The sequence below is a fragment of the Oryctolagus cuniculus genome, chromosome 13 (assembly GCF_964237555.1).
Source record: "Oryctolagus cuniculus chromosome 13, mOryCun1.1, whole genome shotgun sequence".
Taxonomy (NCBI): domain Eukaryota; kingdom Metazoa; phylum Chordata; class Mammalia; order Lagomorpha; family Leporidae; genus Oryctolagus; species Oryctolagus cuniculus.
The window spans coordinates 49,997,986-50,025,455 of NC_091444.1; the positions used below are offsets into that span (position 1 = coordinate 49,997,986).

Here is a 27,470-nt window from a genome sequence, read left to right on the forward strand (position 1 = left end):
AACCCACAGCATCTCATGGACAGGTGGAACTGGCCCCGTCTCTGCACAACTGGTCCAAGGAAAACAAAAGAGGCTGGAACTGCTTTTCCCTGGTGCTTAGCTGGATCCCTGTTACTGGGAGAGACTAAGGAGAGTGAATGAAAAGGGAAGAGATAAGACCCGGGGGCTGGGACAGAAGCAGACACCAGGAAGGAAATGAAGCAGGTCCACAGCTGTTTGGTCATGGAAAGAAAGAGGCGAAAAGCCCAGGCTTCGACTGCACATTCCTTTAAATGCAACTTAACCCTCTGACACACCAGCTCTTCTCACTGTATCTCGTGGCAACATTACTTCTCCCTGAGCATTGAATTGCACAGTTCAAGGATGGGTTTCTCACAAAAATGAGGGCAGCAAAAGTACAAGGTGCCCTTGAATGAAGCCCAGTTCTGCGGCAGGAGGGGCAGCTTCCTGAGCCAGGGCCAGCAGCTGGAGCCTGGATTCTAAATCAGTGAGAAACACTCTGTGAGGAACCAGAGACACAAAGGTGACCACCACCAGGTCCCTGGCCACAGGCATTTTACTGCTTCATTCCTAGTGTTCAAGTTAGACAAGAGTCCGACGACTCCTTCCAGAAGCTCAGACAGTCTTCAGTTCCAAAGGAATTCAACTTTGCAGTATCCAGTATCCAGGACACTAACCTTTCTTCAGGGTTGATGATGGGCCAGGAGGCCACTGTAGGTTGACACACATGATTATAGGAATTTCCAGATGAGGAGACAGGCACAGAGTTAGGACAACGTCACCAGCTGAGTGACAAGGCCCGCAGCTGCACCCAAGTTGGTCTTTCTGTCATGAGGGAAGCATAGCACCTCCTTGCAGGGGTGTCCCAAGTGCTAATAAGAGCTGTGAACAAGCTACCTGGCCCAGAGGATGGGTGTCTGGGAGAGGCGGGTGGGCAGGTAAAAGTACCCCTGAACAGGAAGCCATACCAACCAACACACAGCGACGCACAGCACTGAAGAGTTCCCTAACCAGGCAGGCCTTCCAAGCAGTGCCTGAGAGAACTGCCCATGCCACACACAGCAGCCGCATTTCTCCTGCTGTAAGCCCAGAAAAGAGCAAGCTGAAGGCGTTCATGATTGACGGGGCCGGGTGCTCCGCAGTGCAGCATTCACTCTCTGACAAATCAAATTACCCAGGTGAGCCTGCACTGTGAGCATGGTTAGGAAGCAGTTTCATTGCTGTTGGGTGTTTCTAGATCCTCTTCCTGTGAGAGCTGATCCACACTAGGGAGGTCAATTGCAAAGTGCACACACAACCATCTTCGATCTCCATGCACAACAAAACAACCTAGATGGAATAATTACAAGTGAGAGCTCAGGGCTGGCGCTGTGGTGCAGTGGCCTGGGCTTCTTCCTGCAGCACTGGCATCCCATATGGGCACTGGTTCTAGTCCCAGCTGCTCCTTTTCTGGTCCAGCTCTCTGCTTGTGACCTGAAGGCAGTGGAGGATGGCCCAAGTGCTTGGGCCCCTGCACCTGTGTGGGGGACCCTGAGGAAGCTCCTGGCTCCTGGCTTTGGATCAGCCTGGCTCCAGCCATTGCAGCTGTTTGGAGAGTGAACCAGCAGATGGAAGATCTTTCTCTCTGTCTCTCCCTTTCTATCACTTTTTAACTCTGCCTTTCAAATAAATAAATAAAATCTTTAAAAAAAAAGTGATGGCTGTTGGGAGATGCAGAATGCTGGAAGACGCACCTGGCAAGTGCAAGTTGAACACCTTCCCCACTGTCATCCCACTCGTGTTCTTTTGTTGTTTAGCTTGCTCCTGGAGAGGGACCCCACAGGACCACACAGAACACACTTCTCCAGCTGAAACCCTCCAAACCAAAGCAGGTACAACAAGAGAGGCTGACACATTGCAGTGTAAGGTCCTCACCACCCACACCTTTCTTGGAGAGACACACAGTCTCTGAAAGACTGACAGCTAGATGGCGATGGAGACAGAAGTTCTTTACTCCCCTCACTCCCTTCCATTGGCAGATTCATCTCCCTGCGGAAGCTCATCGCATAAATGATCCTCCCTGCAGTCAACCGAGGTGCTGGGCAGCAAAGTTCCTGAGCCCCGTGCCAGGTGGCCTAGGTCCTCCTGCCTCCTCCCCTGGCCCAGTCTTACTCCAGGGTGCATCTCCCTCCCCACACATCTCTGTCACTCAAACTCTGCAGCTCTGCAAGATTTTGACAGATAACGGAATGCCAGTGGATAAAGACACAATCCTCCCCCAAGGGAGTTTTAATTTCAATAAAGCCTTCAACTTCCTACATCACCCTCGTGGCAGGGTGAGGATGGCGTGGCTCCTGGGCATGGAGCATGGCAATGAGTGGGGCCACGAAGTGTGAACCTGGGCGCTTTATCCTGGTGCCTACAAAATCAATCCCATTCTGTGCAGGTGCCACCTCTGCTTCCCCTGTTCTCATGCCCCTTCACCACCCCCCAAACACACACACACACACACACACACAAACACACACACACCTCTTCAGGCGTGAATAAAACAGGACTTTGCACACCACTGCCAAATACAATGTCAATCCCTGGTCACATGTCAGCCTGAATAGCCAGTGGCTGCCTACACTGGCTACTGAGGAGGATTCTGAAGCCCCATCCGGGACCCAGGAAGCGTCTGGTAACCATTGAGCACCACCTGCTGCAGCTGGTGTGGGCCCCCATATCTGTCATGTCTGGTAGGGATGGGCAAGAAAGGAAGTCAGGGCTTCTCCCCAAACACTGACCAGCTCTGGTTGCACCCAGAGCACCACCAACATATTTTGTCCTCTTTAAGAATAAACAGTAGGCCGGTGCCATAGCTCAATAGGCTAATCCTCCGCCTAGCAGCGCCGGCACACCGCGTTCTAGTCCCGGTCAGGGCGCCAGATTCTGTCCCGGTTGCCCCTCTTCCAGGCCAGCTCTCTGCTGTGGCCCAGGAGTGCAGTGGAGGATGGCCCAAGTGCTTGGGCCCTGCACCCACATGGGAGACCAGGAGAAGCACCTGGCTCCTGGCTTCGGATCAGCGCGGTGCGCCAGCCACAGCGCGCCAGCTGCGGCAACCATTGGAGGGTGAACCAACGGCAAAAGGAAGACCTTTCTCTCTCTCTCTCTCTCTCACTGTCCACTCTGCCTGTCAAAAAAAAAAAAAAAAAAAAAAAAGAAGAAGAAAAAAGAATAAACAGTGTCAACATTTCTGAAGCGAAACATGACTGCACAATGTTCATAAGCATCAAAGTTAGGCTAAGGAAATAATCAGAGACATTCATGTGTTTTATATTAGAAAATCAGTACAAAAAAAAAAAGTTCCCAAAAAGGGAGCTAGTAGACTGTAGCCTGGAATGCTCTGTAATTTTCTATATATTACAGTGAGTATTCTTGAGGCCTGTGTAAGAATATGTTTTTAAAAAAGCTTTCATGAGAACACCTTTAGATTACACAGGGTTGCTGTGGTACAATGAATGAAGCCACCACTTTTGATGCTGGCATCTGAGTGCCAGACTGAGTCCCGGCCTGGGACAGCAGAAGATGGCCCAAATCTTCGGACACCCAGATGGAGTTCCTGGCTCCTGGCTTTAGTCTGGTTCAGGCCTGAACCTCTTCTCTTTTTCAAATAAATAGAAATTAAATAAATTAATAAAAATATTATAGGGGCTGGCTCTGTGACATAGTGGGTAAAGCCTCTGCCTGTAGTGCCAGCCTCCCATATGGGTGCCAGTTTGAGTCCCCGTTGCTCCACTTCTGATCCAGCTTCCTGCTAATGTGCCTGGGAAAGCAGCAGGAGGATGGCCCAAGTACTTGGGCCCCCACACTCACGTGGGAGACCCAGAAGAAGCTCCTGGCTCCTGGCTTTGGTCTGGCCCATCCCCAGCCATCCATTTGGGGAGTGAACTAGCAAACAGAAGATCACTCTCGCTCTCTCTCTGTAATCTGCGTTTCAAATAAAATAAATCTTAAAAAAAAGTAGTATCAAGCAATAGGCATGGCATGATCTAAACTTACTTTTTTTTTTTTTTTTTGACAGAGTGGACAGTGAGAGAGACAGAGAGAAAGGTCTTCCTTTTGCCGTTGGTTCACCCTCCAATGGCCGCTGCGGCCGGCGCGCTGCGGCCGACACCCTGCGCTGAGCTGAAGGCAGGAGCCAGGTGCTTTTCCTGGTCTCCCATGGGGTGCAGGGCCCAAGCACCTGGGCCATCCTCCACTGCCCTCCCTGGCCACAGCAGAGAGCTGGCCTGGAAGAGGGGCAACCGGGACAGAATCTGGCGCCCCGACCGGGACTAGAACCCGGTGTGCCACTGTCGCTAGGCGGAGGATTAGCCTGTTGAGCTGCGGCGCTGGCCCTAAACTTACTTTTAAAAAGTGTGCCATTGAAATGAAAATGACTGACAGGGCCAGCGCTGTGGCCTAGTGGGTAAAGCCACCACCTGCAGTGCCAGCATCCCATATGGGCACCAGTTCAAGTCCCAGCTGCTCCACTTCCAATTCAGCTCTCTGCTATGGCCTAGGAAACCAGTAGAAGATGGCCCAAGTCCTTGGGCCCCACCACCCTTGTGGGAGACTCAGAAGAAGCTCCTGGCTGCAGATAGGTACAGCTCTGGGCATTGTGGCCATTTGGGGAGCAAACTAGTGGATAGAAGACCCCCCACCCCGCCTCTGAAATAAATAAATAAATCTTTATAAAGATAAAATGACTGAAAGGACACAAGGCATGGGGCCTGCCACCATCCCCTCTGCATGGTGTGCTTTTTTGTTCTTCATACTTTTCTGAACCGACCTCATTAAATATCTGGCTTTCATAAGGAGAAAAAGAAGAGCAAATGGCATTATCAACATGGAGTACCAGCAGGCCTAGTAATTCTTCTAACCTTCCTTCTGGGTAAAGGGCTGGTTTCATTTGCAAAGCCAGCAAGCAGGATTAGATTTCTTTCGCTGCCAGCACGGATGCTCTGTGCACTGGGGCCCACCTGCCTCCGCATTCACTTGCATTACTCAAATCAGAGGCCAGGAGGGCCCAGAGAAGACAGCAGGTGTGAGGTTTGCCGTTGGGTCTCCTTCTACAGCATCTCCCCCAACCCAAAGCAGCTCACAGCCTCCCCCTTCTTTGGGGGTGAGATCTCATCAGAATGTCCCCATTTCTGCTGTCAGATCTAAGTTTCCAAGGAGTGAGAAAACAGACAAGCAAAAACACTCAAACTTGTGCAGACTGAAAGCTATAGACAGAGATCTCGAGAGATGAATTTTAATGAGGTTGGAAAAAAATAAAAGAATCCCAGAAATGTGAATAGGGTGGGCCAATACTGGTTTGTACTTTCCATTGGTTATAAATAGTCCTCTTTGTGACCAAGGGTATTGTTTGTCAAGACTGAGAAGGAAAAGCAGCTGTTGGCAGATGTTAGCAGCGTGCCAGCAAGGGCCCAGCAGGAGGGGCGTGTATATTAATGAGCGAATGTTGGAGGCAGGGAGACAGCTAATGCCAGAGATGCAGGATAGTGCCCCCACACTCTCCTCTTCCTATTAGCTGTGAGTGGGTCCTAAACCCCCCAATGCGAGGTGAAACTTCAGCACTGGATGCCCCCGTTGAGCAAAGAACGAACTCTCCACCCTCCTAATCCTTTACATGCAGAAACATCTGGTCAGGTTGGATACTGCCTTTTCAAAGACAGAGCTCACCCCAGCCTACCCTCCCACTTTTCTTTGATTTGAATAGATGGAAGAATCTCACGATGAAGTAGCAAAATGTGCAGGAGGACACAGGCAGCCAGCCAGAGACCGCTTCTCTCTTTCCTTCTCCGAGCACAGTCCTGTGCAGGCGGCTGGGCAGCTGTCACGAGCACTACTGCAGAAAGCTTCACGTTAACCTTCCCATCTGCTGTCAAGAACCGGGGCGGCTAAAAGTGCAGAGCCCAGCACCAACGGCCTGGCTGGAATCTGCCACTTCTCGAGCTAGCTGTTGACCTGGGGCTTGATGACTCAGTCCACGATCTTGTAGAACTGTTGTAAGGATTCAGTGAATGAAGGCAAAACAGGATGTGCTCAGGAAATACCAGCTCTCCCTACTGCTGCTGCCATTGTGATTTTCATTGTCATCCCACAGCCTCATGGTTTGCATGGAGTCAACAGACAGCAGAGTGTGGGCAGAGCACCATGGGGTGTCCAAGTTGGGATGCACTGATTCATCCCTTTCTATATAGGTGCATTTTCAAAGGAATACTTTTTTTTTGAATGATTTTATTTATTTATTTTAAAGGCAGATTTACAAGGGAGATAGAGAGAGGCAGGGGAAGAGAAAGGGAAAGGGACAGTGACAGGGAACGAGATCTTCTATCCAATGGTTTACTTTACAAATGGCTGTGACATCCAGAGCTGGGCCAGACTGAGGCCAGGAACCTGAAACTCCATTTGGGTCTCCCATATGGGTGTCAGGGGCCCAAGCAGTTGGGTCATCTTCCACTGATTTCCCAGGTGCATTAGTGGGAGCTGGATCAGAAATGCAGCATCACTCTGGCCTCAGAGTCAGCCCTTAAGGCATTTGGATCTGGCTAAAAAGCCCATGAGAATTTCTCAGGTATGGAAAACCAAGACATTGTGGCAAAAAAAATGACCTAAATGAAAGATCTCTGTGAGTGAGATCCCAGTGGAAAGAATGGGCCGTCAAAGAAGGAGGTACCTTTCTCTAAAGGGAGGAGAAAACTTCCACTTTGACTATGGCCTTGTCTAAATAAGGTCGGAGTTTGTGAACTCAGGAGGCTTCCATAGCCTTGACAGCTCATGACAAGAGCCTCGGGTGATTACTAACGTCATAAATGAGTGTCAATTGTTAAATCAACAATGGGAGTCACTGTGCACTTACTCCCCATATAGGACCTCTGTCCTTAACATGTTGTACTATACCAATTAATGGTAAAACTAGTATTCAAAGAGTACTTTATACTTTGTGTGTCTGTGTGGGTGCAAACTGTTGAAATTTTTACTTAGAATATATTAAGTTGATCTTCTGTATATAAAGATAATAAAAAATGAATCTTAATGAAGAATGGGATGGGAGAGGGAGTAGGAGATAGGATGGTTTGCGGGTGAGAGGGTGGTTATGGGAGGAAAAACCTCTACAATCCAAAAGTTGTACTTTCAAAATTTATATTTACTAAATAAAAGTTTTCTTTCTTTTTTTTTTTTTTAAAGAAACGCAGCATCAAGGATTCAAACCAGCACCTATATGAGATGCAGCATCACAAGTGGTGGTTTCACCACTGTGCCACAACACTGGCCCCCGAAGGAACATTTTGAGAGAGGAGAAGTTTTATATAACTCTATTAGCACACTTCACTAAGGGAGAGAATTCCAAGCTGAGTGAGGCTACATCCTACTTCCATCAAATTGAGAGATCATCTAACGTGCCCCAGAGTAGCCCCATCTCCCTGGGCCCTACCCACCTTGCGGGCACTATCCCAGCTTTGGGCCATTGTTTATAGGTCTGCTCATATCACCTGGTATAGAATTCTCATTCTAACCCCCAGGGTCCCTGTAATGCACAGCTTCCGAGTGAGAACCTGAGCTCCTTGCCCAAGGCCAGCGGGCTGGGCTGGGTGCTGGAAGTGTGTGCCCAGACACACAGGGGAAGTGCAGAGCAAAAGGGCAGATGGAGACAGATGGCACTAGGTCCGGCCTTACCGCTGAGGAGCTGCAAGGTGCCAGGCGAACAACTCTGCTTCCTTCTCTACAGAAAAAAACCCGTGGACTAAGAATATCTAAAGTTCATTCTGGCTCTTTACAAAATGTTTTTCCCAACCAAGCAACAGGCCCTAAATGCATTGCTCCTGCTGTAAGGGGAGGACGCTTTCCCTACCTCCACCCCACTTCCTTGCTCACAAGACTGTTGGAAAGAGAGCTTTGAGGGTATTTGTGGAGTGCTTAGCATTGTGTCCAGTACAGACCAAGTGCTCAAAAGTAGCAGCTACAATTATGGTCAGGGAAGGGCCCAGTCACCTAGGCAGAGCTGCCCACTCCAGGACACAGCCTGAGCTCAGTGCTCCTGGGTCCAGGAAATGGCCCTCCCTGACTCCAGGTGCACAGAGGCCTCAGAAGCATGAGATCCTGAATGCACAGGTCTGAGGAGCAGGCTTTTGACTCCCTTGAAACAAATTCTTAGACAGAAGGGGAAATGGTGGCTTATCTCCAATAGCAGAGAGGGATAAGGAAACGACAGTCTGGGTGAAATGCTGACACTGGAACAAGCGGTTCACAAAGGGGGAAGCTGTGATGATGACACAATGATGAAGACCACCTGGGACCCACAGCAGGCATGGCCTCACTGAGATAGCTTGGCCTACAAATGCATCTCTTGCCTGCAAAGCCTGCCCAAACTGAGCACCTGGGGCTCCTGCTGTCTCCAAGAACGCTGGACAAGTAGAGTGGCTGGCTTCTATAGGCAGGCAGATCTGGTGCACCAAACAGGTGCCTTGGACAGAGTATCCAACCCCATCTGTGAGATGGGGATGATTAGAGTATCCACCTCAAACAGTAGTCATGGGAATAAAACAAAACTCTGCATAAAGCACAGGGCTATGTCTGGTACACACTACACTTGGAATAAGCACTGGCTATTGTTATTAATGCTGTCTGCCTAGATGCAAGCACTTGGAGCTTGGGTCTTCTAGTGCAGACACGGTAATTAGATTTAAGGCTCTTTCTTGATAGATCAATGAGGCCAAGTAAGGTGCACCTCTGGCTTGATTCTGTCTCCAAAGACAGATGGGATCCTTACAGAGACTAATAAAAATCTGTGGGGCTGGTGTTGTGGTTTATTGGGTTAAGCCACTGCCTGCAACACTGACATCCCCAGATCAAAGTGCCAGGTTGAGTCCTGTTCCACTTCCAATCCAGCTCCTTGCTTGGGAAAGCAGCAGAAGACGACCCAAGGACATGGGTCCCTGGCACCCAAGTGAGAGACCAGGATGGAGCTCCTGCCTTCAGTCAGACCTGGTCCTGGCTGTTGTGATCATTTAGGGAGTAAATCAACAGGTGTAAGATCTCTCTCTGGATCTCTCCCTCTCTCTCTGAAGCTCTGCCTTTCAAATAAGCAAATGATAAATCTTAAAAACAAAGCAAAAAACCTGTAGACTCCTTGTTGAGAGTCCAAGTATGGAGAGCTCAGCAGGAGAGGGCATCACAGGCAACAAACACCAAGCACATTTCCACTTCTGAAATCCTGAGCGGCAGAAGTTATGTTGGGGATGTTGATCATGTCCTTCCTGTTTCTGATTATGGTCTTCAAGCACCACCTGGAAATGGTATTGGGCCGCTCCTGCTCCACCTGCCACTGCTTCTCTGTTAGAGACAGGACCGCACTCAACACTAACGAATGACATCATCATCTTTGCAGGGTTATAAGGACCTGGCCATCAGGTGCTTCCTTCACAAGGAGGGTTAGCTGTCAAGCTGATGCTGAGTGGAAAAGACACAAGATAGTCCCTCCCCTTCACCCATCCCCCGAGGTCATACCTGCTATCCCTGTCCTCTCTGCATTCAGGAATCTTCCTGTCCCCTGCAGTCTCTTGGCTGGCTCACATGTGCTCATCTCACATATCTGAGAGTGCCTTAGGCTCTGCAAGGAAAGGCACTGGAGCACAGCCTGGGGTTTCTCCTGCTTGTGTGTGGTTCTCCATACAAAGATGCCTCCTCTCTCTCCACCTCTGTCTGACCACCCACCTGCTTCCTGTCTGTTCTGCACAGCACTGCAAGGAAAAATGCCCCCATCAAGAAAGGCTCTTGCTCTGAGCTGCCACTCATGGAGGCGCCCCTGCAGCCCACCAGACCTCGGCACAGCCAATAAACTGGGCAAAGACCATCATGTCCACATGCAGCGACTCGCCCACTCCCAGGCCTTCATTCCTCACGCTTCTCTAGGACCCTGCAGATAGGGGTGCCATCATCCTCCTTTTTAATACACTCAGGAGTCAAACCAAAGACAGCAGCCATTGTCTGACACCTTGAGGTATCAAACTGGAAGGATATGATTGCCAAGCCACCCGGAGGGCACCCACGAAGTAGAGAGAGACCCCACACCTTGCACGCCAGACCACCCCCTGCTGCTACCCGCCCAACCTGCTTGCATCCCTAATCTCTCTCCATCTGTGATCTGTGACCAGCATGGTGTCCCATCCACTTAGTCATTCAAGACACAACCCTGGGGTCTTTCTTCTCCCTCGTCTCTGCCTCTGCATCTGCTTCACCTCTGCCTCTGTGTCCTTGCTGCACCACGTCAGAATCCTCTCTCCAAGCCCCACCGGGCCTGCTCTGTGTCCCCACACACTGACTCTGCAGCCTGCTGGTGGGCTGCCCCATCTCCACCCTCATGGCTGGAGTTCATTTTCAAACGCAGGTTCCTCATCACGCCATACCCCCTACCTGACATGTCCCATGGGCTCCTTGCTGCCCACAGCATGAGGTCAAGGCCCTTCATTTCTTTTTTCTTCTTCTTCTTTTTTTTTTTTTTTTTTTTTTTTTTTTTTTTTTTTTACAGGCAGAGTGGACAGTGAGAGAGAGAGAGAGAGAGAAAGGTCTTCCTTTGCCGTTGGTTCACCCCCTAATGGCCGCTGTGGCCGGCGCATAGCGCTGATCCGAAGCCAGGAGCCAGGTGCTTCCTCCTGGTCTCCTATGTGGGTGCAGGGCCCAAGGACTTGGGCCATCCTCCACTGCACTCCCTGGCCACAGCAGAGAGCTGGAATGGAAGAGGGGCAACCGGGACAGAATCCGGTGCCCTGACTGGGACTAGAACCCGGTGTGCCGGTGCTGCAGGCGGAGGATTAGTCTAGTGAGCCGCGGCACTGGCAGGGCCCTTCATTTCTAAGGCTCTCCAGGACTGCTCTCCTGCTGCCTCTTACAGTAGTACCTTCAGTTGCTTCTACATCGTTACTCCAAGCTTTCTGCCACACTAACCCACTCAAGGCCATGGCTTCAGGCCTCCTTGCTCTTACACTGCAAACTTCCATCTACCACACATTTGTTCCTCTTCCAACACCCAGCCCGAGCAGCCCATCAGCACCCTAGAGTTAGGTACTCCTCCTTCTGCACGCCCACAGCGATCTATCCACCCCCTCTACCATGATACACAGAGCCACCAGCTATGGAGCACGCCCTGCACAGCACCACATACGGAGTCAACAGTACAGAGACCTGTTAGCTCATTTAATCTCCATCCTCCCCTTGAGATCTGATTATTGTTCCCGTTTTATAAACAAAGGAAACCGAAGCCAGAGATTCAGTGACCTGCCCAAGTGCAGGATGTGAACTCAGGAAGGCCGAGCCCTGCATGTAAGGTCTCAATTACTGCCCCCGGCACACTTGATTGTCATCACTGCCGTCATGCGTACGGGCTGCACATGGCTGGGCAGCTCTGCAGAGCAGGGGAGAATAGCACATTGCAGACCCAGAGCCCAGCGGGTGACACAAACCTGGTGACAGCTTAAGGAGCACCTGCCCAGGTGCAGAGAGGAGGCCAGCCCAGGACAGGGGGTCGGCTCAGTGCTTTCATTGCAGAATAGAAAACAAAGCCTCACATGGGAACATACCACATGGAAAAGACAGGTAGCACTTGCAGGCCCTTTTCCTTCACCTAATTACACAGGAAAATCAACCCTGCTGCAAATTCCTAATTCAGACACCCCATCTGTGTCACTGGCAACCGCCAGAGGCTCCGCCTCCCTGGGCTGGTCTTTTGGGAGAAACTGACAGCTCCGCCCAGTGACCCCTTCCCTCCCTACTCTCCAAGTCCAAGCAAAAGTCCCTCAGTCTTTACTGTCAAGAACCAGTGCATCTGTGGAAAGGAGAAAGCACGGGGGATGGCTTGGGAGTTCCCAGAGAAGCTCCTTTAAGTAAAGGCACTCCCAGGGGACATGTGCACAGAGGGGAGCTACGCTGCCTGGGCCCGCCAACCTGTTTTCAAGACCACAAGTCTCGAGCTCAATTGCAGCTTGTGCAGGCCCGTCCACCAAAGGGCTAAGCCATTCAGAAGAAGAGAGAGCTTAAGTGGAATAAAGGTAAGAAAGAACAGCTCAAGTGGCCCCAGAGAGATCAAGGAGTCAAATCAATCCAGATACGGGAGAGAGGACGGTCAGGAGGAGCACTGGGCCCCTGTGGACATGCACGGATTGAGTGGGTGTCTGCTCCAGGTTCTCCATAGTCAGGAGGGAAAATGAGGCAAACACTTCCACCCGCACAGCACCCTACACTTTGTAAACTTTGTCACACACTGTCTCCCGCTGTTCCTTCCTGCCATTGTCACAACCACTCTCTGAAATACCAGGCTTTGGATAAGGAACCTGGTGGCCAAACAAGGTTGGGGAATTTACCTGGACTACAAAGTCTGAGCCGGCGCTAAACCGAGCTTTCTGTCTCCAAGCTGAGAGCACAGTTCTTTCTCAACGTGAGGCTGTGAGCCCAGCCAGAGAATAAGCCTGCACTCTGAAGTGCTTGGGCGCAGGTGGGGCCTGAAGACTGGGCTCCTGGGCAGACGCCCCCAGCCTCCGCTCTGAGCATCCCTGGGGAAGGGCACCTGCTGCTCCTGGGTAGATTCTGGAACGGTGCCAGTTCCTGCTGCCTCCTTCCCCAGTGGCCCACCACAGTCTCAGCATCATGGCCGGGGGGACAGGAACTGGATGTCTCCCGCTGCAGAGGTCTGGCTGGGCAACCCAATCCTGGGCAGAGAACACACCCTCCGCCAGCCTGGGCATCCCCCGTCGCTACCTAAGCAGAATCTCACCAGCCTGGATGGAGCCTGCTGCAGGGCACTAGGCTGAGTGAGAGGAAAGAGTTCGTACTTCTAAGCAGACTGTGGGGACAGGGCAGTCACCTCCCCTGCTCCCAGCTCTGCAGCCGGGCATCCAGCCTGGATGTGAGTGGCCTCTTCCCACCCCACCTCTCATCTCCCATCCTTCCCTTCACCTCCCCAGCCCCCACGGGGGCCCAGGGTGATGAACAATCACCCATGAGCCTGCCGTATGCTGGACTAGGGAGCACCCGCCTGCCCTCCTCCTATCCCGTGCATCCATTTTCTACAGAGCTTGTAACACCAAACTCAGTTGTGACCTCTTTATGAAAGCACTCTCCTTCCATGGGCTCTGAAGCACTTATCGTTCTCATAGGGAGTTTAAACCCTCCAAAGTGGACTACAGCTATTTGCCCTGACACTGTAAGCTCTAGTCCTGCTCCACGCTTCCTTGTGAGCCCACGGCGTCACTTCTCCTGCAGTGCCCTCACCAGCAGCAGCCCAGCAGGTCACCATGTCCTCTGGAGCGCTTCACTGTGGTTACTAAAGCAGGTGCTAACCAACGCTCTGTTCCTCGGCTGGCGGATTTTGAAATATCTTAACTTTTAATAAGACACAAGGGTCTAGAACCAAGAGAATAAAATCCTACTGACGGAATTTCAGAAATGTCCACTAGTAGGGAATTTTCCACGTCATGTAAGAGCAGAGCTGTGAGTGCATGGCGCAGACACAATAAAAACTGGGCTGGACTAGACAGAGAGGGCACCCTGATGGTGGGCAGGGGAAGTACTGGTTTTGTAGACTGATCTCCTAGAACGGGCTCATTCATCCACCACTGTGAGGGTGTTAGGGGGTGATAGCTGTCCAGACTTGCACAGGACTGAAGGGTTCCATGGATCCAGGACCTTTCAGCTCTGAAGCAGGGCAACCCTGGGTACACTGGGAAGGTTGGTCATGGGAGTGTGAGACACGGGTCTGTTATGAAAGCTCGTGCAAGGTGACCAATGTGGGAAGCAGGGCCCAGCCCCCACAACATAGCGCTGAGAGGGAGTAAACAAGTCCTACACAGCGGCTTCGGCTGCTTCATCAATTTGACTAATGAGCTGCAGGAGCTGACCCAACCTCTGATTGGAAGAAAGCAGTGTGCTCAGCACACGGGCAGTGGAGCACAGATTGGTGGAAGAAGACTATAAAAGGAGACTCAACTGCACTTTCTGGGACAACCGCTGTCTCCGGGCTGGTGGAGAGTTCGGGGGGGGGAGCTCGTTATTTCGTTCTTCTCTTTACTTGTGCTTGCTCTATTTTAGAAAAAACCGACAGCAAGGGAATAACAGCGTCTGGTCCGGTACTGCTCCTCTGTGAGCGGAGGAGCGACAGACCAAGGTTCAAACATCACTCGGTATTGCTATTGCACTGCAAGGATGCCAGTCTCTTAAACTTCTTCTGACTGGAGTTTGGCAGTGAGGCGGTCTGGCCAACGGCTCTGTGCCATCTCACCACCATCTCTTGAGGCATTCACAATGTCTGAAAGCTTGAGAGCAACAGAGAGGCAGCGGCTGGGGCCAATGCACCTTAGAAGAAGCTTGGGCTCTGCAGCTGCCTGAGTGCCCTGGTCTCCAGCCTGGCCATCAGCTGGCTTCACTTGGCTTCTGCCTTCATAAGCAAAACCTGTTCCGGACGATGGCACTCTGCACTCATGCGCTGTGGACTGGCAGGTTGCATGGGCTGGCGGGGCGGGTGGACAAAAGAACGGATGTCAGGGGTGACAGAAGTCAAGATGAAGACCGGCAGGTCAGGTTTGGCCATTAGCTCCAGAGGTGGTGGGACTTCCTGTCTGCCAAGCACAGCTGAAAACCTTCCTGATTAAGCTGCTTTGCTGTGCAGACAGAAAGACTCCTGATTGGGAGGAGACAAGATACTTCTGAAAGAGGGCTGGCGAAGCTGGGACATGGCAAAGCAGAAAGTATTGGATCATCAGGCATTCAGAGTACCAGGAAACCAGAGTTACAGAAAGAGGGAATGCACGCTAGTACTTCTGATGTTTTGATTTCGGATCACTTGGTGAAAGGCAGGTTTCGACTGCAGAGGGTGGGAGTGCTTCCGAGGAATTATGCTTTGGAAACCTGGCTGGGTAGGGCATGGGGAAGTGAGGCTGTGCAGGGACATTGGATACAGAGCTTCCCCGGATCAAAGCCCACCCTTGGGGTCCTCAGGCAAGGTGCAGTCCCTCCTAACTGTGCTTTCCAACTGCTCAACAGGCGCCCTGCAGGAGAACTGTCCTGAGTGTCCTCAATTCAGCTTCTGAAACACTGGGGATCATTTTAGCATCCACATTTCACAAAGAAGCAGAGAGTCGGGGGTAGAAATAACTCATCCGAGGTGATGCAAGTTGAAGGGGGTGGAACAAAGACCCCAGGTGGGCTTGATTCTCCCATGATGCCATGCTGTTCTCTACCTCAGTTTCCCCATCTGTAACACGAGTTTTTTGGGTGAGTACTAAATGCTTGATGATTAAATATTAGTTCCCTTCTTCAACTCCTTTCTCCATTTTAGTGCCTGACCATTGCTCTAGAACACTGTTTCCAAGAACACTGGCATTGGCCAAGGGCTTGCTACCTTCCTAGCTGTTGTGGCTTATTCATTTTCTTGAGCTACCACAATAGTTAATGGACTATATTTGAGTAAATATGTTTGTTGTCATTGAACTCAACTCTGCTTTTATCAAAGGTGACAGTTAAAACTGCCGCCTTTCATTTTGCCAGTCAGTGCAGCACGCTGAATGAAGAGGCTATTTTTTCCCATCATATACTCCTGCCTAGCCTTGGGCTGAAAGTTCAGTCTCACACAAGCGAGAATTCAGGATTTTGATACAGATGTTCCCATAGCGCCCTCCGACCGCTTGTTTGCTGAATCACGGCGTCTGCTGGCTGTGGGGCCTTGAGTTTGACTTGAGAGACAGATGCTTGGTAATTGCAAGGTTTCCTTCCGACGGCAGGGGATTGGCAAGTAATCGCTTTGTGGTTTAAGCAGTATTTTAAAGAGCCAGACCCACAGCCTTTAGAAATGGATCCTTCAACCACTTCTTCTTCCCTTCCTGATGCTAAAGGGATTTTGGAAAAGCAAGCATGGCTGAGAGGTCGTTGGAGTCGCAGGGCAGGGTGAGAAAGGCCAGAGGGGCTGGGAGAACCTGTAGCCAGGGGCATCCAGGGTCACAGCTGTTCTGTGCCTGGGCAGTGCTACCTCCTGCCTCCATACGCTTCGGGGGGGGGGGGGGGGGACATTTTATTGTAGGGAAAATCAGAAAATACAAATAAGCAAAAATAAATACCCCACATTCTCATCATTCTGAGCTACGTACTGTTTGCATTTTGGTAAATGTATTTCCAGACAGCTGGGTCTAAGAGTGTGTGTGCATTTTAACAGATAAGCTGGTATTATTTTTTTTAAAGATTTATTTATTTATTTGAAAGTCAGAGTTACACAGAGAGAGAAGGAGAGGCAGAGAGAGAGAGAGAGAGAGAGAGAGTGAGTCTTCTATCCGCTGGTTCACTTCCCAGATGGCCACAACAGCCGGAGCTGTGCCAATCTGAAGCCAGGAGCCAGGAGCTTCTTCCGGGCCTCCCATGCGGGTGCAGGGTCCCAAGGACTTGGGCCATCTTCTACTGCTTTCCCAGGCCATAGCAGACAGCTGGATCAGAAGAGGCACAGCCAGGACTCAAACCGGTGTCCATATGGGATGCCGGCACTGCAGGAGGCAGCTTTACCCGTTATGTCACAGTGCTGGCCCCTGGTACTCTTGTCACCTGAGTTTACCCTCACTTACTACCACACAGGCAACAAGCATTTTGTTAGCAAACACATACCTACATCCTGACTACTCAAAGTTCATTCCTTGAACCGGAAGCTTCATCTGCACCGAGGGTTGTTGGAAATGTAGACGCTCAGGCGCCACCCAGACACGCTGAGTCAGAACAAGCATTTTAACAAGCTCCCAGTGGTTTTTATGCACTGGAGTTTAAGGAGTACTGAACTACGTCCTTTTAAGTGGTTTCCTGATACTCCATGCTGCGTGTGTGTGCTGTAATTTAGATCTCTAATCTCTGATTATCTGAATAGATTTTTTTTTTTGACAGGCAGAATTAGACAGTGAGAGAGCGACAGACAGAAAGGTCTTCCTTTTTTCGTTGACTCACCCCTGAAGTGGACACTATGGCCGGCACGTTGCAGCTGGCGCGTGCGCCAATCTGAAGCCAGGAGTCAGGTGCTTCCTGCTGGTCTACCATGCGGGTGCAGGACCCAAGGACCTGGGCCATCCTCCACTGCCTTCCCGGGCCACAGCAGAGAGCTGGACTGGAAGAGGAGCAACCGGGACAGAATCCGGCGCCCCAAGCGGGACTAGAACCTGGGGTACCCGCGCCGCAGGCAGAGGATTAGCCTAGTGAGCTGGCGCCAGCCACGAATATTTAGATTTTATACAAGTTTTCACTTTTTAAAAAGATATTTTATTTATTTGAGAGAGAGAGCTACAGAGAGAGAGAGAGACAGAGACAAAGGTCTTTCATCTGTTGGTTCACTCCCCAAATGGCCACAATGGCTGGAGCCAGGCCAATCTAAAACCAGTATCCAGGAGCTTATTCTGGGTCTCCCACGAGGGTTCAGAGGCCCGAGCACTTGGGCCATCTTCCACTGTTTTCCCAGGCCATAGGTAGAGGGCTGGATCGGAAGAACATCCGGAACTTAAACTGGCACCCATATGGGATGCTGGCACCGCAGACGAAGGCTTAGCCTACTATGCCACAGCGCAGGACCCAAGTTTCTACTTTTATAATCAGTACTGGGATCCTTACACCAAACGTCTTTGTCTCCCTGTCTTTAGCTACATAGGGCACATGAGTAGAAGAGAATGGCCCTGTTGTGAGAGGTGATGGAAGTTGCCAAATTTCACTCCCATCCATAGCATGAGGGCCTGTTTCCCCTGCTAATTCTAGCTATTTCTCTTTTTTATAAATTTTTGGTGGTTTTATGGAAATAAATGGAGCCTCATCAACGATGGTTAATTCATCATCTGATTACTAGTGTGGTTAAACGTAAGTCCATATGCCTACTGGTCTTTTGTTTTGATTATCTGATGGGTCTTCAAAAAATTATATTTGGATTTCAATTTTGTTTTGATTCAATTTTTCCATGAACTTGGTGCAGTACACTCATATTTTAATTGCTCAGGTTTTTGTTGGGTTTTCCCTTGTAATTTTCTTCTTTATTTAGTAGGAAATCTTCTTATATTTAGATATTATCTCTTTGAACCACATTATAAATATAGCACATATTTCAAATGTGGTATTTTCCCAGCACTGGACTATGTTGCAAGGTCAGGAAGGAATTTTGGAAAAGAAATGTGAATTGGAAGAAAATGTTTAACATCACGATCAAGGCTTTCCTCCCTAACCCAACATAAAAACCACCGTTTGTCAGAGACATGAGTTCAAGGTTCTGACCTAACAACTCCAACCCAAAGCCATCGCTCCCTGCTATTTTAGGGCCCAGAAAACCCTCAGTGAACTCTGGAAAGGAACATTTCCCACTGCCTTCTATTTTTAGATGCTGGATTCTTTTTTTTGAAGAATAGAGGTAGAAGTACTTTTCATTTTATTTTTTTAAAGAAACCTCATAGTCTAGCATTTAGGTAGTAGTAGACAGAGTGTCCTTTGGACAAAATTTTAAACTTTCTAAGTGGCAAGCAGGCAGAGACACAGACAAGAAATGTGCTTTAAAGGCCTTCTGATTTCTAAATGGCTTTACTTATAACCTCAATTCCAAAAGATGCCTTATTTCTGAGCCAACAATAAATTAGGCTTACTAATGGTACCTTTCTCTCTTGACCCTGATTCAATTACTTATGAGGGAGTCAGGGTAGGTTGGATTTAGCATTAGAATGAAGGACAAAATGGGCAGAGTACAGGATGGCCCTGAATGGCCCGAGGACTTTGGGGAAGCAACTTGGACTTCACGGAGCCATTGGTGTGCACGCAAGACAACCAGAAGGCTGTGCTGGTGGGAGGTGTGGCAGGCCTTTATGTCAGATGGGAAGAAAAAGGCTCCCATTTTTCTTCTTGGCAAGTGTGTGGCCAGTGTCTGTCTGCCCTCAGCAATGTGTTCTGTCTGTTCAGGCATGCCTAAGCTTGTAGAGGGGTGACCATTGGGGCTAGGGAGGCCCATGACCCCAGGGAACAAAGTGGGACAGTCACCACATCAAGAGCACCTCTATGGTTACTTGTAAGCCTGAACTGACCAGCAGTGCCCTCCTGAGAGTTCTTGGCGTGGGGCTCAGGTCTGCAATTGCATTCCTGGAGGATACCAAAGTACTGGCTTGAGCAGGTCAGGTGGGGAAGAATGTCTTCAGGGACTGGCAGTGAAGTTTGTGTAACTGGAGAAGTTACAAGAAGGAAGGGATGTGGTCAGGAGGGGCTGGATCTTCTGAGAGCAAAAAGGGGGCCACTGAGGCTGCTGCCCCCACTGCCCACCACACTGGGCTTTCTACAGATCCCAGCAGCCCCTGCGGACCAATTTGTGTTGGCCCAAAAGCTGGAACATAGCACCGCTGCTCTTCCACAGGGCACAGCTGCTGAAGGGCTGTGACTCAGGATGGGCAAGATGGTCTCTCCGTGCATACGGAAGGCCAGAGACCAGGGAGACTTACACTGAGAGCTAGGCAGGGACCTACCAGAGCAGACATACCTTTCCAGGAAGGGTGCGTGGACTTCTGCCAAAGCTGAGGACCCTGGCCTCCTGCAGACCAAGTGGCCACAGCGGGATCTGAGGCCAGCAACACCCCTCACGAAATCCCAATCAAGGGACAACACACCACATCATCCCCTGGGAAGCAGGCGAGAACCACTGTCACCTTCCTTTGTTGACCACATTTAAAAAGCTTCAGAGGGCAGGCTGAGAGGTCACTCCCCTGGGTCGCCACCTATGTCACCTCTCAAGGTGACCACAATCTCTGTGGTCACAGAGGAGCTGCTACTACTGATACCTCTGGTTGAAACAGGCCACGGCAATGGAAAAGAAGGTGCCTCCTGGGCTGGAGACTTTAAGGGCAGGAGCCAGGGGGCCCCTAGGGACAGACTCCTGTTGGGTCGGTCCTCTCCCACTCCCATCTCAGCCCCGTGGTCCTGGGAAGACTGGGAGGATGCTGCCTTGTGCTTCGGCTGCTGCTGCAGGGCTGGCCTTCCAGTTTAACATCTTCCTTCATGCTGCATACTTCACAAGGCATCACGCAAACTTCTACGCCATGCCAAACCCTTAGAGTCTACAAAGGCAATGGCGTTCTCCTCCTAAGAGCACGTGCACGCGTAGACAGAAATGCCCCATAGACTCTGAAGGGCTCCCAGCGTTCCCCAGACCCTTTCCTGGTATTGTGGGAGCTCCTGGTCTTCAGGGTGTCCATGGGCAGGGGAATGGCACCTTTCTGTTCATCAGGCACTGTGGATACAGGGCCCAGGACTAAAGTTGGAAAAGGGCCTGCAGAAACACTCAGGCCCTGACAAAGGTTTCACTGACTCCACAATACAGGAAACAGACTTAGGGGCTGGCACGTGGCATAGCAGATAAAGCTGCACCTGTGGCGTCCGCATACCAAGTGGGCACTGGTTCGTGTCCTGGCTGCTCCACTTCCCATCCAGCTCCATGTTAATGGCCTGGGAAAAACAGGGGAAGACAGCCCAAGTGCCTGTGCCCCTGCACCCATGTGGGAGACATGGAGGAAGCTCCTCAATCCTGGCTTCGGCCTGGCTCAGCTTGCCCACTGTGGCCATTTGGGGAGTGAACCAGCAGATGGAAAATCTCTCTCTTCTCCTTGTGTCTCTCCCTCTCTCTGTAATTCTTTCAAATAAATAAATAAATTTATTTATCTATTCAAATAAATAAATAAATCTTTAAAAAGATTGAAAAATTCATTTAATAAACATTTAATTAAAACATAAAAAAGTTCAGCCTTATACCAACTGGTCAACAGCCACCCAATTTATATGGTCTTCAGAAATTCTCAGCAGCATGGGACATGGAAGAAAGCAATCATTTTGCAACAACTTGAGGGGGACCGGAGAATATTACCCTGTCCCGAAGTGACAGCATCTGTGGCAGAGAAGGAATCGCCCCACCCCCCTCTCTCTCCAAAAGGGGGAAACCAAGGCCCAGAGGAGCCCAAACACACAGCCAGGAGGCAAGAGGGTGAGAGAATGAAATGAGCCGCCAGCCAGGCCCAGTGAGCCCCAAATGAACATAAAGCCTGTCCCAGAAGGTCACAATCACTGGATGAGGGATGAGGCTGTCCGTGGTGTGGACGGACACAGAGAGGGGCGCTCTGCAGCGATCAAAGCCAAACATCCCTCAACTCTGTCACACGGCTCCGTGACTGCTGCTTTCACACTGCTACCAATCCAGCGCCATGGTATGCCTCCACCTTCCAGATAAAACCCAGTCACTCTGTCACCCACTGAAGCTCCTATATCTGCACATGCTTCCACCAGAACTGGCCTCAGCTCGCTCTCTCACCCTCCTTTGCATCACCCAGAAGTCCAAACCTGTGCTAGGCTCCGCCTACCCCTCGCCCCAGGACCTGGCACTGCTCCTCTGGTCACTGTGCCCTCTCTGCTACAACAAACTCAATCAACCTGCATTTGTTTTTCAGCAGGCTTCAAAATGGATGATGGCAAACCCAACTCTGAGGTTGGGGACCTCACCTGGAGTGTGGGTACGGTGTTAGAATCACCTGGAATTTCCAACCTCCACCCACCCCTGCCTGCCCACTCCAGGGAGCCTGGCTTGCACCTTGCACCCCAGCTCAGCGTTCCCAGGCCAGGGCCTGCCGGTGACATCTTATGGGGACAACTCAGTGGATATGGGTTTCAGCAGGGGCTCCATGCCAGTTTCCCCATCTCATTTCACACTGCCTGGTCACGGGGACTGGGCTCAGGCCATCAGGAAATCACCAGGGCAGATCACCAAGGACAGCCTGCCTGGGTGTGGAAAGGGCCTGGGGGGCGGGGCTGGTGAGAGCTGCTGCCCATCTTTCGCAGTCACTGACAGCCAATATCTGGAGCAAAGCAGTTGGGAGCTCACATGCAGCTCCTCAAAGTGAGGATGCACGGCCGGCTCTGGTCCCTCTCTCACTGAGCCATCAAAACATTGAGGAAGGATTCAGAAACGGCACAGGGGACTCCAGCTCAGCAATTTTCCAATTTTACCCCCTCAATTTCTCCCCTGGGAACAAATAGGAGTTTGTGCTCTGCTTCCCCACAGGGATGCAACAGATTTGACTTCTCAGATCGAATCCTAACAGAGAGATGCACACCCCACGTGTGACAGGGGGTGTGCGTGAGGAGCCTGACACGCTAAGGACTCATGGGCTAAGCGGCAACAAGATTTGGGTTCTGGCTGTAAGACAGTTTCCACGACGAAACTATGAGATGCTGTGAGGACAAAGAGTTGGATTTGGTATCCATGAAACAGAGGTCCTGCTGTATTTTTGGCACAATTAAGAGCGTGTAGTATTTCCAGAGAAGTAAATCTCCTCCTCACCATTCCCAATAGGCAATAAATCAAGCAGGCTCTGCCATGATAAAGAGCCCCAATGCCTGATGCCGATCCTTTCAACACTGGACACAAACGAGCCACAAGCCGCTGCCTGCCCCAGGCAGGAGGCCATGCTGCCCCTCTCCTCCACGGGGAGCCAGACATGGCAGTCCTGCTAGGCATCCACTCATTTCAACAATGTGGCTAGAAAGGAACCGAGGATGAAATGAACTTTACACAGGAAACGGCAGGCTGCAGGCTTAGGAGCACTATGAAGCTTCGCGACCAGCTCTTCAAACGAAAATCTGACTTCCTTTGATTTTTCTTCCTTTGAAAGTGCTTTTGCAAGCTGCCACCGTGGTGCTCAGCCCCTGCTGGCACTGCCTACCGTTGGCCTTGGCACTTACCAGTCCCATCCCACCTGAGGCCACACGAGAGGTAGGGGGCAAAGTCAGGTGTCACCTGGGGATCAGCAGAGGAAGCCCTAGGAAAGCTTCAAATGTCGCTGTATTCCAGGCAGCTCCTGCCACCTGCAAAGCTCAGTTACAAAGCACCCAGAGTGTCATTTTTATCTCCGGCTCACAGGTGCCCCAGGAGGGCAGCTGCCTTTAGAACTTGGAGTTGGCTCCGCCCTTTGATCCACCTGTCTGTCCTCCTTTCCGAGCTCCTTGGAGATGTGTTCCTTGTCAAGATACTGCCTGGATTCCCCACCACCAAACTGCCTCCACCACCCACCCCATTCCTACTGGGTCCACACAGCCCACATGACCCAGACTGGACCACGTCCCCAGTGTGTGCCTGGCTCCTCAGTAGCTTCTGTCCCCTCCCCTACACCTCTGCTTAGTACTCAACAGGTCATCTCTGGAAATGCCCCACAAAGCACTGATGGCCCACCCTATGAAGAGCTCCACAGGGCTCTGCACAGAGCTACAGAGCAAAGTCACTCAACTGGCATGAAGTGTGGCCTGGCCAAAGAGCCTAGAACAGAGGGAGGAAAGCCAGCAGGGCTGGAGGCAGGGGTGGCTTTGTGGTCTGGGGCCAAGGAGACCCCGTCTGTGTCTACAACACTGGAGACACAGGAGATGATCAGGTGAAGAGGAAGGAGATGGCACACATTAGCAGGGCACTCCGGGACCCTGACCCCCAACCTTTGAGGAGGTTCCGAGGACTCGTGGGGGACACAGCTGCTCCCAGGGTCTGCTATGCGGGCTTCAGAACCAGCTCAGGAAACAAGGCCTTGGAGACTGGAGACACTGGAGGCTTTCCAGGTTCTCCCCGAGAGTGCCTCTCCCAGAGCTCTCATTCACCTACCTAGCGCCCTCTTTCTCTCTGGCTCATCCCCATCTCTGGCTGGGCCATGTGGACCTTCGAGAAAACTGAACTTCAAATTCGACCTATGGCTCCTCAAAGAACACGGCCCACATGCTGTTCCCAGGTTTTCTTCAACAAAACACAGCTGTCTTTTTATCTCCCTGGAGTCCAGGACCCCTGCATGGGGATTATTGCCACAGCAGTGTGGAGGGCATGGGTGCTAGCTCCCATCTCATACCTGCCAACCAGGACAAAGTGCTCAACCAGCTCTGTCTGCCGGGTCCACCCCCATTCCCCTTTCCCTTCAGCTTCCACAGGGACCGGCCCTGCCTTCCTCTGCTCTCCAGGGGCAGGGGAGGAGGGGAGCAGCCTGCTCAGGGACAGGGCATTCTCCATCACCCTGATGATGCTCCTCCCACTCCCACTCCTCTCACATCCCCTCTTCTTCCCAACTCCTCCCACCGCCCCTCCCTTCCATGGCTCCCCAGGATCCTCCTCCACTCACCATACTGCACCTGTCAGGTATTCTGTTCTAGGGGCCTGGCCACCTGTTGCTGCAGGTGCCAGTGAGCTTTCACAGTTGAGGCGTGTTTGTGACACCCACAGGAGTACATAAGGTTACTGCCCCTCCCCACTCATCTTGGGTCAGTAACCTTTCATACCTACCCAGAGGTGCTCCTTCCCAATGGACGGCATCACTGGATGGCCCTGGGCTTCACAGTAATGAACCCCAGGGTCCACTTGGGTTGCCCATGGACAGACATGAGACCACAGGCAGGTGATTTTTTTAAATAGATTTATTTGAAAAGTGAAGTTACAGAATGGGAGAGGCAGAGGCAGAGAGAGAGAAGTTTTCCATACGTTGATTTACTCCCCAAATGGCCACAATGGTCAGGGCTGGGCCAAGCTGAAGCCAAGATCCAGGAGCCTCTTCCAGTGTCCCATGTGGGTTGCAGGGGTCCAGGCACTTGGGCCAGCTTCTGCTTTTTTTTTTTCCCAGGCCATCAGCAGAGAGCCAGATCAGAAGTAGAGCAGCTGAGTGCCCATATGGGATGATGGCACTGCAGGCAGTGGCTTTACCTGCTACACCACAGCACCAGCTCCATAATTTCATTTTTCTATGACCTTTCTGAAGTAGCCTTGTACCTAATGGAGAGACACCCTACCCATGGACTGTTGTGAAGATAAGCTCAATTACCATACAAGCCTGTTCAGGAGGTGCCATATGAAGAAGTCACTCATGTTTGAAAGCCATTCTGAGAGCAAGTGTGTGGCACAGTAGGTAAGATACCACTTGGGATGCCCACAGCCCATATCAGAGAGCCTGGGTTCCAGTCACAGCTCCACTCCCAATTCCAGATTCTTGCTAATGTGCACGCTGGGAGCTAGAAGATGATGGCTCAAGTATCTGGGTCCCTGCCACCCATGAGACACATCATCAGACCCAGACTGAGTTCTGGGCTCCGACCACCAGCCTGTCCCAGCTCTGGCTATGGCAAGCATTTGGGAAGTGAATCATTAGATGAAGGATCTCCTCCCTGTCTGTCTCTTTCTTTCTTAATTTTAATAAAAAATGTTTTAACAAATCTGTACATCAGAAGGGCTCCTTGAAGTGTCACACACTTGAGTCCTCACTAGAGGGCTGGAGCCACAGCCAGGGACCCTCTCTAAGGACAGGTCATGAGGTGTACTAACAGAGTTCTATTTTGGTTTACGCCAAATCCTCAGCTCTGTGTGGTTGGACTCCAGGAGCTGGACATCATGCTCCCCTGAGATCTATACCCGCTCCTCCACGCAAATGTACAAAGCACATACATGCTTGTACAAGGCCCACACCCCCTACTTGCACATGGCAAACATATACACGCTTGCACACTCACACCAGGCCTCCAACCCAGCCACTGCTGATGAAATTTCTTCCCATATCGCATCTCAGGCACCTGTGAGGGCAGGAAAGCCCACCTGGCAAGCGGCACAGATTCATCACATGGAGTCACCATCTGGCTTTGCAAATCTCACCAGCTAAATTTTCCAATGTAGGTCCAGGTTTAAAGCAAAAATTTCACAATTGCATTAAAATAGAAAAAGGGAAACTGTATAATGTTGAATGAAGTTCCAAAGCTTAACAAAACCAACAATCCAGAATCAACTTTTGCTTCTACTCCTCTAACATAACCAGCCTTCTAATTCTATTTTTGACATTTGAGGTGACATTTTTATGAAGGAAGACAAATCTCTAAAGGGCAAACTAATCCAAGCAACAGAGGAGATTTAAGAAGATTTATCATGTTCATCCCTAAGCACAATGATATAAAAATAATCTTAATTACCCAGAGACTTCACTGCCATAAAAATAGATCTAGGACAGTATTTTTCCCCAGACCTCAAAGAACACACGGGTATACACTTATGCAACAATTCATGGCACTGTGACTTAGGCTGCATGTTCTTCTGTAGACGTATCACAGCTCAAAAAGCATAAGGAAGTCAGCCCGCCTCCAGGAAGATCAGGCGTCTCACAGCTCATGAGCTGAATGACATTTTCCTCCCGTGACTCCGCCTTCTGCAGAGCCCAAGCACAAGATGCAGCCAGGAAGACGCCAGCTCGACGGCTGTGAACACGTGCAAGGACACCTTGGCTCAGGAGCCATCACCGCCCAACAGCTCTTCCCAGGCCAGGGGCTGTGCCCTGGAGGAGCTGCCCCCCTCCATGGATCGGCAAGGCCAGCTCTAATGGATCACCTTCAAGTCTGAAACAGCACATGTGGTCCTGCAGATTCCCACAGGCCCCGGAAATCGTCCCAGCTGGCAAAGGGCTGAGTGGCACACAGCTGAGCCTACCTCATCAGAAACCCCTAGGGTCCTGTCTGGCTTTCTTGTCTGGTCTTGCATATCTGTTGCAGAATGGTGCTTTAATTGCCTAAGCCACCATAACAAAGCACCACATGGGGTGGGCACTGTGGCGCAGTGGGCTAAGCTGCTGCTTGGAATGCTGACATCCCATATCAGAGTGCTGGTTTGAGTCCTGGCTACTACACTTCCAATTCAGCTTCCTGCTAATGCACCTGGGAGGCAGCAGGTGATGGCTCAAGTGCTTGGGTCCCTGCCACTCGCATGGGAGACCAAAGCCCCTGGCTTCAGACTTACCTGGCACTGGCTACTGCAGGCATTTGTAGAGTGAACTGGCGGATAGAAGATTCTCTCTCTCTCCTCTCTCTCTCTCTCATAGATGAAAATAAACATTTTTTTTTAAAGCAGAGTACTACAGAGTGGTTTAAACAATAGAACATCGGCCAGCGCCGAGGCTCACTAGGCTAATCCTCTGCCTAGCGGCGCCGGCACACCGGGTTCTAGTCCCAGTCGGGGCGCCGGATTCTGTCCCGGTTGCCCCTCTTCCAGGCCAGCTCTCTGCTGTGGCCAGGGAGTTCAGTGGAGGATGGCCCAGGTGCTTGGGCCCTGCACCCCATGGGAGACCAGGAAAAGCACCTGGCTCCTGGGTCCTGCCATCGGATCAGCGCGGTGCGCCGGCCGCAGCGCACCGGCCGCGTCGGCCATTGGAGGGTGAACCAACGGCAAAGGAAGACCTTCCTCTCTGTCTCTCTCTCTCACTGTCCACTCTGCCTGTTAAAAAATAAAAAAAAATAATAAAAATAAAAAAATAAAAATAAACAACCTTTCTCACAGTTCTGGAGGCTGAAATGGAGACATCAGCAGGGTTGGTTTCTTCTGAGACCTCTCCTTGGTCTGTCAATGTCACCTTCTTCATGTATTTGTATGTCAATGCCACCTTCTTCATGTATTT

At 51.0% G+C, this 27,470-nt stretch overlaps 1 protein-coding gene and 1 long non-coding RNA gene across 2 annotated transcripts in view; both read right to left on the reverse strand.

Moving 5' to 3' along the window:
• PGBD5 (piggyBac transposable element derived 5) overlaps positions 1-27,470 on the reverse strand; it is a 96,757-nt gene that overhangs the window by 39,813 nt on the left and 29,474 nt on the right. The window lies entirely within an intron of this gene.
• LOC138844968 (uncharacterized) overlaps positions 10,480-27,470 on the reverse strand; it is a 29,728-nt gene continuing 12,737 nt past the window's right edge. Inside the window, exon 2 of the long non-coding RNA XR_011381502.1 lies at positions 10,480-27,425. This is a non-coding gene — a long non-coding RNA (uncharacterized lncRNA). The remainder of the gene's footprint in view (positions 27,426-27,470) is intronic.